The sequence below is a fragment of the Columba livia genome, chromosome 8 (genome assembly GCF_036013475.1).
Source record: "Columba livia isolate bColLiv1 breed racing homer chromosome 8, bColLiv1.pat.W.v2, whole genome shotgun sequence".
NCBI lineage: Eukaryota > Metazoa > Chordata > Aves > Columbiformes > Columbidae > Columba > Columba livia.
The window spans coordinates 13,598,111-13,613,464 of record NC_088609.1 but is presented as its reverse complement, the minus strand read 5'-3'; the positions used below and the strand labels follow the sequence as shown (position 1 = coordinate 13,613,464).

The 15,354-nt window shown below is 43.9% G+C and overlaps 1 protein-coding gene and 1 long non-coding RNA gene across 25 annotated transcripts in view; one reads left to right on the top strand and one right to left on the bottom strand.

Annotated features, from left to right (window-relative positions):
* Nucleotides 1-10,156, top strand: part of LOC110363002 (uncharacterized) — a 339,437-nt gene extending 329,281 nt beyond the window's left edge. For 22 of the 24 annotated variants that reach the window (XR_010474070.1, XR_010474069.1, XR_010474068.1 and 19 more), the window contains one exon: nucleotides 3,631-10,156. The gene's annotated coding sequence lies outside the window, so the exon portion shown is untranslated. The remainder of the gene's footprint in view (nucleotides 1-3,630) is intronic. The other 2 variants (XR_010474071.1, XM_065071029.1) reach the window with 1 other exon arrangement.
* Nucleotides 1-14,018, bottom strand: part of LOC110363077 (uncharacterized) — a 36,746-nt gene extending 22,728 nt beyond the window's left edge. The window contains exons 1-2 of the long non-coding RNA XR_010474074.1: nucleotides 13,650-14,018; nucleotides 16-2,572 (exon numbers count right to left, since the gene is read on the bottom strand). This is a non-coding gene — a long non-coding RNA (uncharacterized LOC110363077). The remainder of the gene's footprint in view (nucleotides 1-15; nucleotides 2,573-13,649) is intronic.
* Nucleotides 14,019-15,354: the final 1,336 nt, after the last annotated feature.

Sequence of the window (15,354 nt, the reverse complement as noted above, 5' to 3'; positions counted from 1 at the left end):
GTGTCACGGACTTACCTTCACACATTCAGCCAAAGTGCTTGAAGTGCGGACCTGCAAAATAAACTTCAGCAGCTGAAGATAAGCCTGTGGGAAGCCCCTGTGGCACCATACCCTTGCAGCAAAACTCTGTGTATCTTCATCCAGGAGCTATGTTATTGCTACAGAAACTGTGGCTTCACCTGCACGGTGGATGATCTGTGGCCCAGCAAAAGATGCAGAAAGCTTGCAAGTAAGTGAAGGCCTCACCAAGCTCTTCTCTCACACAAATTAAAAACAAAAAAAGGACATGAGCTGAACCTGGAGATGAGCTGCCAGAGAGCTCAAGCAATGTACAGGTCACACACTCCTAGCCTAGGAAACAGATTTTTTATTTTTCTGCAGGCAGCACAGAAGAACATAGCACAAAATGCACATATAGTAAAATGAGAACCCCTTTATCAGCCAAATAAAGCAATAGGGAGAACCTCTCATAAATTCAACATAATGCTTGTATTGGAGGGCCATTAGATAAAATGACACTAAAACTTTGGAAAAATAAACCAAGTAGGATGCTTAGAAAGCTAGATACTAGTCCACATTTCACCTGGGCAACGAATTTCCACCCTGTCCTCTTCACTTATACACAAGTCCTTGTTTTTCCTTTAACAAATCGCTTATTTGCAGTCTTTGGAAAAAACACTGCCCTTCCCCAGAAGGAAACAACCCGCAAAACTCAAGCGCCGACTACAACAAAACCGTAACACAAAAACTCCCGGGGGCTTGTTGAAGTGCCCTGCAAAGCATTCAGGGTTTTTTAATGTTTGCTCGTTATAAGCAGGAGCAGCTTTTTTCCATTACAAAGTGATCTATTTCACAGCTTTCAGCCAAAAGTGTCAGGCAATCAAGCAGCAGTTTTGCCTTAACAATTGCTAATATATTTCAGCACCTAATGAATCTATGCAAAAAAGGCAGGTAAAGGATAGAAGTAGCCCACAGTTAACTCCTGCCCTCCCCTTGCAAGGATTTTTATCCCCTGCCTCCCAGTCTTATGTTTTTACTGAGTGGCAATTAATTAAAAAGATCAAGATAGGAGAAAGATGGAAACCTTATTACTGGTGTTATATTTCCATACTAGTTTTGCCCAGGGAAAATGTTTCCCAGGAGATTAGCTAATAGTTAAGCTATTAAAGGCTTCTAAACTGGAAAGGTTATTTGCAAGGTCAGACAACTTTACTAAGCTGGTAGTTTCAAAATTATCCTGGGTTCTTTTACTAATTCATCGATCAAAATGACACGTTTTAAATTATAGATGAAAATGGAACAGATTTAAGTTCCCGTCATGTAAACCCTGCATGAAAACTACACATTACAAGTCTCTAACCATAGTAATTTTTAAGTGAGAATGAAACATTTGTTCTTATTATGACGTGCTGATTTACTACAAATTCACAGAGCTGAACCACCCTTCACATTGAAAACATGTGATCTAAACAGCTTCTCCCAGGTGTTTTGAGCAGTTAATGCAACATTATTCCCCCACTAGCAGTAGTTATCTTTCCGATTCCCAGTTAAAGGTAGGGATGCACTTCCATAAGATGGGAAGCAAATAAACAGGATTGAGAGATATAAAGGAGGGCTCTTATCATGGATTCACTAACTTAACCCAACAGTTCTTTATGAGAATTCAAGAGATCCGCAGGGGACATCTGAGCTCCTGTGACCTCAGGGTCACTAAATCCCACCTGGACTTAAGACAGGTCACCTGTGTGCCATGTGTGAGAGCTGTGCCCATCGGTGTCCCAGGAGAGATGCTCTGGACCAGTGACTGGGGCCAAGGCTCTGTTGTTCCCCTCCTGCTTCAGCTTTTGAGGTCTTCCATCTACATCAGTGTCTAGATCACCCAGGTCTGATGCCACCCACTAGGGATGGTGTATGGGGTTTCCAGGCTGGCTCCGTCACTCAGCTGTTGATCAGCTTTGCAACTGTTAATACCAGGACTTCCATTTGGAGATAACTCCAGCTTGAACATTGCAGAAGTTGCATTTGAAAGATCTTGCTTTGGAGAGGTGAGCACTTCTTACGTTTGAAGTCAGGTGCAGAGATGAACATTTGCTGCTTTTCACAGGAAAAATGTGGGGTACAGAGTCAGGAGGGGTTAAATGACCCTGCAAAACATTAGTAGGCAGACAGGTCCAAACAGGACTGGATCACACAGTAGAAAAACCGTGATGTGTTTGAGGTGAGACCATAAACCATCAGTTTTCTTTACAGTTGAGGTTGTCACTGGGGTTTCAGCTCAACAGGAACCGGAGTCTTCATGAGCAGGGCAGAGCTGCTGAGCCTGGTGCTGCTGCTCCAGGTTGTCCTCTGCTTGGCCTGCTGCCCCAGCTCACGGTACTGTGCAGGTTCTCTCACATCTCTGAAGCATGGCAGATGCACACAACATATTACTTTGCTGACGGGCTGCTCTAGGAATGGTTTCAGCGATATGGTCCATGACACTGTGATAGTGGCTCCATGGCTTCTGGCAGAGGTTTGCAGAGAAGCATGTGCTCAACCTTCTCCAGAAAGCAGGTCCCTCTCTAAGGAGTATCTAAATGGACACCAAAAAATGGGTCATCATTTTGGGGGGAAAAAAAAAAGACCATCAAAATCAGTCCTATAGCAGATAAGATGTCCCCCCAGCTTAAGCAAAACAACTTCCAGCCTCATAGGGAACACCTGGGAGGCCCAGACTGGCAGATCTTGAGGCTTTTGCATCCTGTGCACAACACTTGGAGCTCGCAAGAGCCATGTCACCCCCGGAGCTGTGCTCTCACAGCCAGTTACACACTGTCAGAACTATGCGGTGCCTTTTCATCGCCAGCTGCCTTAAATTGTCCGGTTTTGTGGGCAGCGATGGCAGCATTGCTTTGTTTTCCATCTGGCCCCTCTGTGTCCTCCAGCAAAGGAGTCAGCACTTGTGGCTACAGCTGTAGCAAGCCCCATATGTTGAAGCTTGGATCATTTTCTTTCCCAGCTGAGGCACCTGGGTCTGTGGCTTGTTCAGCTAATAGCCTTGTTGGCAGGGCTGCAAGCAGCTCTGGAGCTAAATAATCATGGGGAGGCTTGAGGAGGACCTCACCTGTCCTACAGGTCAATTTTCACTCTTTCTCTTCAAAGGAGGTGACCCATTGACATAAAATTCATAGACATACAGTGAAAAATGCTACTGGATAATAACAACCTCCTTTCAAAGTCTCCGCTATCCTATCTCCTGCTACCTCAAGAATTGCTTCTGTCAAGATAAAGTGTTTATAAGTTTTTTCCATCGTGAATCAGTTGCAAAATATTCACGCAGCAGGACATATGGAAATCATATGAGGTTTTACTGCATTACACTTGAAAGTGATCTCTTTGAGAACACAGGGGCTCAGAAGTCGCAGGACACTGCTTAATGCCTGACTGCTGAGGCATCACCCAGAGGTGATACATGCGAGGAAGGGAATCCAAAAGTCCTCAGTCTTTCATCTTTAGGGGATCACTAAGTTATCTTGGTTAAAAGTGTATTTGATGCTGGTCAAAAATCCCCCCCTGAGCTTTTTCCCAGGGAGAAAATGAGGTTTGGGTATGTGAACACCATCTGTGTTCTCAAAACTTTTTTTTTTTTAGTTCTGTTGGAAACTGAAACCCCCACTGGTGAGTGGCCTGGTCCTCTGGATCCAACACCTCACAACAGGATTTGTAATGCTGATGAGCACAGCCTCACCCATCATGGTGATGTCTCCTGAGCTACTGCCTCCCTGCTGCCTCAGAGCTGAAAATGAGACACCAATGATACATGAATAGAAGATTTCAGGAATAGGACTTTCTGACCACGGCTGTTCCCACCCCTCATTTCTTACCTGGCACATCCCTGACTGCACAAATTACTCCTTATCTAGCTCCATCCATGCCTACTGCTGCTTAACTCCCTTTTTCCTAGATGAACTCCACCTTTAGCATCCTTGTGCTTTTTATATAGGATAACAGACCATAATCTCTGTATTACAATCAGCTGTGGCACCTGCCCATGGCTCTGATCACTGTGTGTACTGTAACTCTAAAGCAGCGTACAAAAAGGCATTACACAAGGCTAGCTCATGCTTGCTACTTTGATTTTACCTTTGCTGTTCTGATGGTGAGCAAACCCTCACAGAATCCAAGGGGTGAGAAAAGGCATAAACCAAGCTGATCTAAAAGCAGCCCAAATCTATGTGGGCAGAAAAGTAACAAGCTTTGTAGAAGACTTTGAAGAGCGTGGAAGAAAGAAAGAAGAGCAAGAAGGAAAGAGACATCTGCCATGCAGCTCCGGCACTTGTAACAGAAACTACGTGTTTGTTCAGACCAGAGCACACCCGGGTTTACCCAGGCAATTCTGCTGTCACATGTCGCACACCAGACAAAACCATACATCAAAGTTATCGAGCACTTGCTAGGCAGCCAGCACTGGCATTTATTGTGTAACGTTACATATACACTATTCCCCCATGGAATGCAGTTATGTTATGCTGGAACACAGCAGCAGCCACCTCCAAACATGCTGAATGATGAAGCATTTTTGTGCTGAGGGCCAACATCAATTAGCTATTACTGTGCGACCATCGGGCTCGCTTTGTTATTGAAGTCACTCCTCTGAACCTGCATCACTGAAACTGTCACTTGCAGTCTCTATGGTCAGTAAATTGTTTATTTTTGTATTTTAACAGAATGCACTTCATACTGGCACCTTTCCTAACTTCATCTCTCAGATTTACTGGCTCAGCCTCTGGAAGAAGAAAAGGCCAAGCAGACCATATTCTAGTGGAACATCATGAAGGCTGCAAACTGCAAGCTTTCTTTAAGGGACAGCATGTGGGTTATTATTAAACCAGAAAACATATGTGAATAATTGAGGAAAGGGATCCAGCATTTAGCTCAGAAAATGTGAAGTCAGCTTGCTGAGAATAACATATCTCTGCATTTTGACCTGTTGCTGACAACAAATATATTTCACTATTACCTGGATAGCAATGACTGGGGGGTTTTCCTCCTCTAAATGAAAGCCAGTTGAGATAAGCTGGCAAGAGACAAATGATGCTCATTCTACCCCTGCTTTTACTTAATGGCTGATATCAAGAATCCTCAGCATTCATTGGTGACATTACTATTAAAAACATATTTCTTATCTGGCTCTTTTATTCCTACAAATCGAGCATGGAAATCCATCTGTGCTGATGGAGCAGTGAGCACGCAGCTGTGGGAAGGAGAAGAGCTGGACCGGGGTTGGAGTCCAGCGAACTGTGCACCTGCCTGGGCCAAGCTCACCAGGCATCGCCTACACACAGGGAACCGCAAAACCCTGATCCTCAAGGAGCCAAAATACACTGAAGTCAATAGAGAGAATGCAAAACACAAAGGGCGTGTGTGAGACCTCACTGCAGCCACCCAGCCCAGTGCTGGTACCTATGGGGAGGACTGGGGCACCAGTACCTGTGTGTAATGCTTCATCTGGCAGTGCCAGCTGGAGGGACAATGCAGGGGTGCTTGAAGAGGAGCAGAGCAGGCTGATCCACCATGCTGTGCACTCCACTCCTGTCAGAAGTCCATCCTATTAATTCAACTTATATTAATATATCAATATGTGGATGCAATAAATTGCCAAGTGCAAAATAATCCCGGGCAAGTGATGTATGTATATGTGCGTGTGTGTGTGTGCTTCTGAGCAGCACGTCGTGTGTGCGTGGTACGTGATACACAAACAACATCCTACCCAGATCAGGTCTCTAGGATTAAAAATATATGATGAATTAAAATTTCATACAAAATTCTAGCTTTGGTGACTATTGGAAAACATTACTTTCCCCTTTACCCCCTTTATGCCCAGAAAGTATTTTAGCAGGGCAGATAAGTAAATGTTTCCCAGTCTTTTCCACTATGGAAGATGATTTGTAACCACAAGTGTTGCTGATAAGAAATGAAATTGTCTTACCCGATTGTTTTAAGGTACTAAAGAAAATACTGTAATGCTTAGTAACGCCATACAGGTAACATGGGACAACACAGTGAATCAGATGAAATTTAATGGCAAGTGAAAACATCACCTTTATTTATATGAACCAAACATGAATTCGAGGTAATGTTTTACTTCCAGTTTATCTGAACTTCTCTGTTTCTTTTATTATCTGTCCTTGGGGCATGAACAAAGCTTTACCTGATTATCTGGAGTCAACAAAGACAGACATAACTTCAGGTTTCTTATGATCTACAGATGGGCTACTTCAGAGTGTCAGGAGTGTGCACAGACATGATCAGGTAACTGCCGGAGGATGAGGGTATCTGATGACCAGTTCTAATACTGGCAGGAAAAAAATCTTTCCTTATAAAGACACCACTAAGACCCAAGTGGAAAAAAGACAGAAAGCTAGAAGGAGAAGAAAAGTGCTGGGTGCTTTCATATTTCAGATATGACTGCATCTTGCTCGTTTTCTCTTTGCAAGTTCTCAGGTAGGAACATATGGGGCTGTTTGGCCACGGGAGGAGACACCATGGATGGGAAGAGGAATCACACTGCTCCTTCTACAAGGTGGCCAAAACCCACCGAGGTCTCCTAGGGAGGTACTGAGCTGCATTCCTCATTCTTGAATTTAAACATAAAAGGGAAACCTTGAGGTCTCAGGAGCTGACTTGTGGGTGTCTCTGGGTGTGCAAGAGCCACATTCACTGCAGGGATTTCCAAAGCAAACCCAGAGATATTCCAGCCCGTGCCCTGCAAACAGCCCAGATTAGCAGGGAATAATGGAATAATGTCCCTTTCTCTCCCCTTGCAGGACTCCCTAAGAAATAATGTGATACGGTATCAAAACAACAATCCTCTATCACCCCATTTTGCTTTCAGCTCTACAAGGACAAGACGGGCCGAATTGATCATGCAAGATTGATGAGGCCACCAGGTGAAGTTTAGGTGAAAATTGCTTCCAGATTTAACACCAGCTTTGCCTTCATACTCCAACTGAAAGCAGAAGTTTTCTGCATGAGTGTAAGTAACTCGGGGTGAGTTACTTTGGAGCCAGTCTCTTCATGCAGTTTTTGTTTGTGATTTTTCCATTGTGTCTGAGCACAGTATTTAGTGTCAAAGTGAATCTGAGACTGATCATTTTTACGATTTTTTTACTGAGAAAAGACATTAAGCTACTTACTTTGGCTGCACTTCCTACCCTGCAGAAATTATTTATCCAAGCACAGCAGCAAAGTGGGTCAGAGGAGGAATAAAAAAAGAAACTACCCACAGAAATCTTGAATCCCTTGCAAAAGTTGGATTAAGACTCAAGACACTGGGCAAAAATCACTTGCCACATTCTCCATTTCAAAGGAAAGGTATCAGCTCTGACGGCGTGAAAGGGCTGCAAAGTTTGAGCTGCGAAGTCCCTCTCCCATGGTTTGTAAAGCCAGCAAAGAGAAAGATTCACCTCTCAAAGCTGCTCTGCCTTTACCTCAAAGGCATGTAAATCCCAAAGAGCCAGTTGCTTCCTTGACTACATGAAAATAAAGTGGAGAAAGCCTTGGGAAAATGCTGGTAAGCACCAGCGCCCAAGGCGGTGATGGGAGGAGGCGGGGGGGTGGAAAGCTTTTTTTCCTGCAATTTCTACCACAAACTGCTCTTGTTAGGTTTACTGGGAGAGTCATATCTTTTCCCAGCTCCCTGAAGTGAGGGGAGCTTTGCTGAGCCCCAGGAATGAACTGGGACAGGCAGAGATAGCACCATAACTGCAGGTCCCACACAAGAAAAACCAAGAGCTGAAGTTGCAAAAAAAGAGAAAAGAGTAATCTAGGAGTGAAACATGAGAGAAGTCTGAAGTCTGCCCCAACAGCTCCCTGTAACTTAACCATCAAGGCTGCAGCAAAACCTTGGACTAACTTCTTGCTACAGGAAAAGTCACTTCGGTGCAGCTGGGAGGACTGGAAAACACGTACAATTATATTTGCAGAGTAACCAGAGAAAGAAGACATCTCGCCATTTGTGAAACAATCTATGTGGATACACAGGGAAGCACAAGCAATGATGGTAGCTCAGCTAATCAAGCAGGATCTGACATTAATAAACCAGCAGTGGAGGAGGGGAGATAAGCCCTGGCATGGCTGTTGGCAGAAGGGTCTTTTTCTTGCTTCACTGACAGGAATCCAGCCACCCACAAAAGCCTAAAATATTTCTCCTTACATTAGCCAATTAAAACCCCAATCCTAATTCTGATAAACTTCAGGTGGTGCTGTAATCTGTTATTTATTTGTGCTTCCCAGCACTGATGAGTGATCCTACAGGACCACAAGCAAGCAGTAAGGTATTTCCACCTCCAGTGCAAGCAAAGAAAGCAGTATCAACCCAGTGTACCCATGGACCAAGAAGATGAGATTAGTGGTATTTTCAGAGTGACTCCAAGCTGAACATGGTCTGATCTCACTGAGGTTAATTCCCAGTATCTGTAGGAGCATCATTACTGGGGGTAGTCCCAGCCAGGGCAGAGATGGTGGCTGTGCAGTGTTAGGACAGCAAAGTGGGTGACTTCTGGGGTAAGATGATTGGTATTTGCACAATGAAACTCCAGAATGGCTCCAGATTCCTCTGAGGCCAGATTAATTCATTTCTGTGTAAGTCAGCCATTAGACTGCTTCTTTTCCTTAGGTCTTTCCATGACTGCTTAACAAAGTCCTCCTACTAACTCCCCACTTGAAAAGTAGGAATTCAGACAACTTTGAAGAGCCTTTGGGGAAAAAGAAGATAGCTGGGCAAATCTGGTGTCTCCTCTGATCATACACCATAGATATGCTATTGGTTTCCATGAAGTGATTAGAACCAGAGGTGAGACCTGTGAGCAAATTGGAAAACGTCGTTCAGCTCATCCCACGTGATCTTTCCTCACCAAAATGTTAGGAAACCAAGCTGTGCGGTATGGAGCAGCTCCATATTGCTTGCAGATGTCAGGATGAAGAAGTTCATTTCCGTCTGTGAAAGAAAGGTCACTGAGGAGCAGAGCTCGTGGCAGCCTCCACTGGCACATACGTACCCACCAAGCAGGACAACAGGCTGCTCTCAGGGACATTTGCCATGCAGAAAGAACATTTTGCAACTTTGACGTGCATTAGGGTGAAGTTAGCTGTAAGTGCGTACTCAACCTCAGACACCCGCTGCCTTCCAAAACCTTTTTTTCAAGTTTTTTTTCCCCTGATTGATATTTTCAAAGAGCAGCTCTTTAAGGTGGGTGATTTCCAAGGAGGACAATTGTGCAAACAAGTCGTGGTGGATGGTTAGAGTGGGAAAATGCACGGCTGGAGGAAGAGTGGGGCTGTAAATATATTGCAAAATATTACAGTGTTTGGACTGTTCGTAGCATAGCCTGAGTCAGCAGTCCGTGTTTTCTCCCAGGCAAGAACAGATATTTCATGCAAACTTTGCCATCCTGTTCTTGTTTCCTGTGTATAAGAAATGACCTGAAGGCAGAGAAGTAGACAATGCATAAAATTGTGATGCATGAAGGGTACAAATAAGCCAGGAGCATTTTAAAATGAAGCTTTTCAGCATCTGAATTATTTAGCAGAAGAGTTGGAGGAAAGGAGGGGGTTACTGGCTGACTGTGGAAAAAGGCGACTGTGATGTGGGAACCAATAGGGAAATGCAGTTGACATTTAAACACAGCGAGGAAGAGGAAGGCAGAGACTTTCTGCTCAAAGTGTGTTGGTGTGCACTGCTCTGGAGCAGGGTGAATAGCTAATAAAAGGCACAAGGGTCAAGTGTCTGTTTCTGTGCCCGATGAAGGCAAAAAAGGTCCCATCACTGGCAGCCCATGTGGGCACCTCTCCCAGCTGCATTTGCAGTGCTTCCCTGTCCTGTCCATAGGGCTGGACCGAGCATCCCCCATATAAGGGCTTATGAATTTGCTCCTGGAGTCTGCTCTAAAGACACAATTCTAAGAGTTCTGAAGACTGCAGAGTACTGGTGTCTCTGCTATCAGAAAAACAGTATATCTACCTTCTCGCTGTGGCTGCCACCTGTCAAAACTACTATTTCTTATATTGATCTTTTTACCCCTTCTCCTTCCATTGCATGCATGAATCCTTTAAAAATCCAGCACTTTCAACCACATATGAATTCTACTTTTTTTGTAAATAAAAGCACTTTAAGAAATCTGTATGCAATGTACAACCCTGAATTAATTTCCTTTGCTAGAACTTCCTCTCCGAAAATCAGTTCAGCTTTCTGGGGTCTGACTGTTCACATGGTGTAATGCACACCCTGAATCCCAGCCAGTCAAAGCTCAGCACCTCTGGAAAGTCAGCCTTGGCTCCTTTGGGAACCAGAAGCTGAACAGGCCACATGAGAGCTACCAGAGTCCTCCTCTGGAGGAGATGCAGAGCTGGTATCTGGCTCACACATGGCTGGGACCATCCTGGCAGAGGTTTTGCAAACAGGGTCTGGAGCCACCCTCTTCTGCAGGCTCAACTTCTCCCCAACAGTGACTTCCTCAGTACTTTTCCCCTTCCTGGTGTATGAGCCTCTTTTGAGACTGCCATAGTCTCATCTTCAGATGAATTGCTGCGTGCCCAGAGTTTGTCACTGCTTTGGGATCACCAGCAGAAAAATATTCAAAGCATTCATCATCATTATCATAATTATTACTGTGATTGCTGTTCAGTCCCAGGAAAGCAACAGAAGCTTCTCAAGCAGCAAACCCTGATAAACCATCAGCAATTTTTTTTTCTAAATAAATTATTTCCAACAAGAATAGCACACACATCTTACTCCTTTGGCCAGTGGGGTCTTGGAGCCCCATGTCTATGTGTAAACTGCACGTTCATATGAGTACCAGCTCCGTGCTCTATATAAACTGAGTGAAAACAGCGAAAGGTAACTGGGAAATAGATGTCAGCAGTGCTTCTAATCATCACGGCCCTCCTTTGACACATGTTTCTAATTGCTTTTTTTAAAAAAAAAAAAGAGGAAAGAAAATAAATAAAACCAGTTATGAATAATCTAATAAGCTTACCAACCACCTGTGAAACGTGGTTTCCCAGCTGCAGAAAATCAAATACAAGAATAGAAAACACAGCGTTCTCCGAGGCAACACACATTCACATTAGACACACGTCATTCCAAGGCCATAGAAGAAAAATACATTAATGCCATTTTTGGCCCACTGTGTACATGCCACTCTGTAAAAAGTATCTTGGAGGAGTTTTTGTTTGAGGAACACAGAGAATCTGCTTTAAAGTCAAAAGGTAGAGGGGGAAGATGGAAGAGGGAAACTGCTCCTTGGCATAATTTCAAATGAAAAAAACAACATCATCAACAAAATCCCACGTATCATTAATTTGAGGGATTGCAGTCCAGCAGGCAGAATTACAGAGGCATAATTAAGCATGTTTCCCTGATACAAAGATATTCAGGACTAAGTGTTCAAGCGAAGTTAAAATGCAGAACTGCATAGGCAAGGTGTTATTCAAGAAGTAATCCGCTTTCCTGGTACAGAGAGGGTTATGTTTGCTGCGTTTTGGAGCCACACAGCAAATGTCCTCATGAAGCTGTTTTTCATGGGAAAAAGCTGTTTCACAGAGGGAAAAAGGTAACATCCTGACATGGAGGGGGGAAAAAACTGAACTGCATTTTCAAGGCTGTTTTGACGTATTTTTTCTTCTACACAGAACCAGACTTCAAATGCAACTTCTTAGGCACGACAGCTAAATGACCCACCCAGAGAACTCTTTTTCCACAAACAATATAGTGTCAAGAGAAGGAGCCTGAGAGGAAAAGCAAACAGTCCTTAAAGAAACTGCTTTATTTGGATAGTTCTGAACCACTGGCATCAGGGGCAGATTTTAAGTCGGTGGGCGTGAGGAGAGGAAAGCTCATGGTTTTGATTTGAAGTAGCCACATCAAAACCTGTTTCAGAGAAAGGAATGGCAGTATTTTGAAAAATACATCCTACTTAAGAGGATGTTAGGGAAAACAATCCCATGGCCTGTTGAATGATAAAAGCCAACACATTGCCTGAGGAGAAAAAAAAAGTCTGTAAGAGAGGTTCTTGGGTAAATGCAAGGTATATCTTCTTTGGTCACAGCAATACCTTTAGGTGAAGGAAATTGCCATGCATATGGCTGTTCCCAGGTCCAAAGGAGCTTTTCGTATTTCTTGTGAACCACTTTTCACATTTCAACAAGAAAAGCAAAGCAAAGCAAAGTGTGCTGCCAGAGTTTTCTGGGCAGGCAGGGAACAGAAGATGGGTGATGTCCCCACCAAAGTCCAAGCAAGGGGCCAAGGTGTGGCTGGACCAGCAAACGACCTACACACAGTCCCTTCTCTGATGGGCCATGAAGTTTCTGGCAGCTGGAGATCAGCAGTACACTTCCATTAAGGTTTCCAAGGTCTGGAAATGTGTTTTTATTCCGGTGTGGAACAAGAACCAAACTTTTCAAATGTTTCCCCAAAACTGATTTGTTTTTTCTCTAGTTGTTGCCATTAAAACATCTGCTTTCAGATTTAGAAGATCAAGGTTCTCGTTTAGAACCTTCTCTGCTTATAAATTGACCCCAGATACTCTGAAAACTTTCCCATGGAAATGTTATTACTGGGGCTATTTCAGTGCAAGACATTTTGGTTTGGATGAAGCAGTGTTTTCCAGCAATGACAACAAATCTCATTAAAATGTTTGAGTGGCTCCAGTCTCCAAAAGCACCAAGTGGGTTTTTGAGCATCTTTGGATCCTGCAGCATAAACCATGGGGTAACAAAGTAACATTATTGTCACCCATCAGATAGGCAATAATACAGTATTGACTTTGCATATCCCTAATGGCCCTACATCAATGGAGCTTTGTTTGCCACAATTCTCTGACAAAAACGGGAAAAGGAAAATACCATGAAATACCTCCAGACTCTCAGTGCCATTCAGCAAAGATGCATTTTGGTCATTAATCACCCACATTTAGGCAAGCAGCTAGAAAAGCCCAGCTGTTCCAGGCCACAATGCTTTCCTTTATTACATTAATGTCTCTCTACTAACAAGACAACTTCAACACATGATCTCCAAGAAGGGCCATAATGCCTTATTCCGAACATGGTCATCGTGCCATTGGTTTAGATTGAAAAGTTCACCGATTTAATGCCTTTAAAAAAATTCCAGTTCAGCCTAATTATCTTCTGAAGTATTCTGCACAGGACATATCTGATTTCAAACCAGCGTGTTTACCCAGCAGCTCCCCTGACAGCCTGGGGTCTCTGGGGAGTGTGAAACTGAGCTCTTGTTTTCCCCTAAAAAAACATCACAGAGAGCACATGCTGGGAGCAGCCATAGATACCCCCACTCCAGAGATTCTGTTTTGGGATGATGGGGTTGGGGATAGAACAAGCTCAGAGCTTCAAACAAGTGGGTGCTGTGTGATGCGTTTAACCTGTGCTTGGTGCCGAATCCTACTAAAGCACCAACCAAATAACATTTTATTCCTTCTCCTTCCAGTAACGTGTAGAGCTGCCACATTTTCTCTGCTCCTCTCTAATTCGGGCTCTTTTTTTCCCATGAATCAGACATCCTACTACTGGCCTTATATTTTTTTTCCTGATACCTCGCACCCACTTCTGCAGCAATGTGTTCCTCTCTGCTTCCCACCGCCTGGCCTCCTACTCACCGGTGTCCAGCCGCACCTGTATCTCCCAAATCTGCACTTTCCCAGGGGATTCGGTGCCTGAAGGGGCTTGGGCACTGCCGAGCACTTCCAGGGAAAGCTCAACACGTATTTTGCTGGGTCTGAGCATCCTCCCGCATCCTCACCTTGGGGCCAGGGCTGCACGTCTGGAGCTGCTGGCGGCCTCCCCCTCTTTTGGCAGCATCTCTCCCCATCGATGCCTTCCAGGGACTAAATCCGCTGCTGTTCAAACCCACAGCTTTGGAGTGGGTTTAAAATTTCCCAGGGCACATTCCTACAGCCTCTATTTTCCAAACTCCCAGGAATTCACCACACAAACAAGTTCCTTCCCTTTATTTGTTTCTTCCAAGTAATTAGATGTGGGGTTGTTTGCTACCTGTCATACCTTGGTTTAAGACATTTTAGAACAAAGTGAGAAAAGTAAAAAAAAAAAAAAAGGAGACTTGCAGTGGATTAAGACTGCTGATTGTAGTAACAAGAGGAGGTATTTTAATGACAGGTTTAAGACTTGCTAAGTAACTGCCATGAGGATTATGGATACATTTTGTAACAGGGTAAGATTAACAGATAATCCTTAAAAAAAAAAAAACAAAAAAGGCAAGTGGCTTTTTTAAAGAAAAAATAAACCACAAAACCACCAAAATTCCACATAAAATTTTCCCTAGAAATGTTGACATCATCAAATATTTTCAGGTCAGTGTCCTCGGCAGAATTAAACCGATATGTATTAATGTGGGCGGAACAGTGTTAATTCATACCTCATTTAATCTGGGCACATTTAAAATGAACTGACAGCTTCTTGCCAAGGAGCAGCCTGGCATCCTCAGCTGCAGGAAGCCCAGTCTGTAAGGAGCGAGAGCCTTTCTTAGAAAATGAGCTCTTACTCCTGAACAATGCCGTTATTGATACCTAAATGTCATATGGAAATTTCGAGGACACTTGAGGCCTTTCTCTTTCCTGACTCCTGGAGACTTGATCTTAACCCTCACCAAGCTGAATCTCTGACCAGCCATTAGCTTTTGGATTTGACCCTTTCATTCTGCATTCATCACGAGTAACACAGAAAAGGCTGTATTTTCATTCTACTATCAGCAGCGGGAATGTACTGGCTGTAACACCTTCTTGGCTGTACACATGTGGTTTAATATCCACAAGATCCACGTCCACTGACAATGACTGAGTTTCTGAGAGGGTTTTGGGGCTCTGCAAAACCAGCTGAAGATTCGGAGGCTTGTGCCTGGTGAGGGACATAGCCGCTGTGACATCTGCCAGCTGTAACACAATCCCAGCACCAATGGGAAGGACCATGTCTATTCTCTGACCAGCAGGATTTGGGACTGATTTCCTCACTGTCTTTCTAAAATGCCACTTATTCCAGTACGAAGAAAAGTATAAATTTAGAAACTAGTTTGAAGTCTTTTCAGGAGATGTTATATGCTCTAACAGTTAACTGGAAGTTGAGCTTCACCAAGTCTGTTTTCCAGCTGCAAAATCAGGGAGCCACTGGATGCAGCACGACTTGGAGTCCATAGTGGCAGTCTCTGGTCTAAAGCATTTCTGAGCTATAGCTTTACAAATAACGCAGTCTTTTTTCCAAGAGGGAAGTACTGAAATTACCATGCCTTGTAAGGTGCCCAGGAATGACACATCACAGTAGCCCTTTAAAGCAGCAGAAAAAAAAGCACTC